This window comes from Martes martes, assembly GCF_963455335.1.
Source record: "Martes martes genome assembly, contig: scaffold_95, whole genome shotgun sequence".
Taxonomy (NCBI): domain Eukaryota; kingdom Metazoa; phylum Chordata; class Mammalia; order Carnivora; family Mustelidae; genus Martes; species Martes martes.
In genome coordinates, this window is record NW_027666503.1 from 78222 (window position 1) to 80382 (window position 2161).

The window sequence follows — 2161 nt, forward strand, 5'->3', positions numbered from 1 at the left end:
TGCATACTCCAAGGACTCTGAGGGCCCCTGCACTGATGACTATGTGGTGGGTCTAGAATTTTTCCGAGGAGCAATTAGGCAAACACCACAGCATGCTACCTTGGTGCCATTTCCACTGAGCTCACCAGATGAGTCAGATAAACCTGTCTTTCCAGCATGGGGAACTGCTTTAGGGTCTGTTCAGGGGCATGATGATGAACAGCTCTTATGAGATTCTGAATCACTCAAGAAAGTAGAGAATATCTGACTTCAAAAATTTGACTCAAGTTATGTCATAGAGATATTTGCTTCCCTCCTCTACATATTTATAATCTCATTAAGAGAAACAACTTTCACAGTGCCTGCCTTAGCCTTGAGGCTCAGCCAGCACCTACTGTTCTAGCTCAACATTTAAAGGGCCCCTAAAGTCCTAGGACATGCCATATAATAAGACAAGTTTTCTCATTTACTCTTTGGAACAGTTCTGTACAAAAGTATGGTGAGTCCCACTTCACAGATGACCAGGCTCAGGTTGACAGAGCCTAAGTAATTGTTCCAGATAAGTGGCAAGTTGGGAATGAAGTTCTATCCTTTGTCCTCCCTAGAGAACACAGAGCAGCCTCCCTTTTCAATGATGGGCTTCCAGGGCTGGAGAAAAGTTTGGATCACAACCCCCCTGCTATTGTGGCCCCTTGTACTTGGGTACTTACTCAGCAACTCCTCTGGGTGATGAAGATGACAGAGGAGATGAAATTCTACCCCTTGTGCTGAGATACCTGGGTAAGTTTTGGGCAGAAGCTCAGGCATTAACTCTGGAGTAAGTGATCTAGAGAGAAGGAAAGTGGTATGTATAGAAGTGGTTTAAGAAATTCTAATTTATGTTTCATCTCATCTAGTCTTAACAGCTACTCAAGTTATTCAGCATTATTACTGATATTTATACCAGGATACTGACTTTAGAGGAGTTTATGTAAATTGAGAAATGCTTTTTTTCATCTCCCTATCAACAGCTAATTTTGGAATAACTCTGAAATTTTTCAGGAATTTTTTAATGCCTCCAGGGCTCTGAACACTCTCATACCTGCATAAGATGTCATTACATGCTCCCAGTGTGTTGTTCAACTTTAAAAAATTATGCTCCATAAAGCTGTAAAGTCATAATATTATTGAAATTGAAAAGCAAATTTGAAAGTAAAAAACATAAAGAATTGTGTGAAGACATTGGGGAAAGTATTTGCAAATATCTCAGATATGCGGTTAGGAGGCACCATTCTATTAACAACAGATCATTTGGGTCAGGGAGTAGGAGTAGGTCTAATGGGAGATGCAGGACAATTTCACTTCATAAATATACTTTAATATATTATTTAGAATGTTGTATTCAGGAAAAAAATAGTACTTTCATAAAAATTTGGAAACAAGAAAGACTTGTGAACAGATTGAGAAATGTGTACATATATTAGTTATTTTGTAAAGGTCTCCATTATACTCAATTTCATGGAGAAATGAAGGTAGATAATGTAGTAGATTAAAAAATTGAATTGACTGTGTGTGTAATTCAGACTGGAGCAGGACTTTTAATCTAAGGTTTAGATATCCCAGAATATGTGCTTTTTTATATCCTAGAAAAGTGATGAATGCAGAGGGATTGTCCCAGTTAAAAACTTCAAGAAACACTGGCTGATACCATGAAGTCAGTCTCCCAAACCTCTACCCCTTTCCCCCTTGCTCAGCTCTTTATCTGAAACTTCACAGCTACAGTACTAGATCTTCCCACCAGGTGGCATCCCATTCATTTCCATAAATGTTCTTTTTTTAATGAAAAAGAATACGTTTGGCAGAGAAAAAAACACCATGAAACGGTCTATGTACTATATGAAACCAATTCTGTTTGGAAAATTCATAAGTATATTAAAGCAGTTCCATCTGCTGTTGACTCCAAATCTATATCACGTTCATTGATTTACCTCTTCCCTCATCACTGTCAGATGATGTGCCCTGTAGGTTGTACACAGGGCTTTCTACCGGAAAACACGATGCTCACATTACATTACTCCACCCCTGTACAGACAAATCAGACCTTCTCTTCCACCCTACCCCTTCTGTCATCCCCTATGACAACAGGACACACCTGCCCAGACCCCGCTCTGACGCTCCATTCTCTCAGTCACCTCCCGCCTGT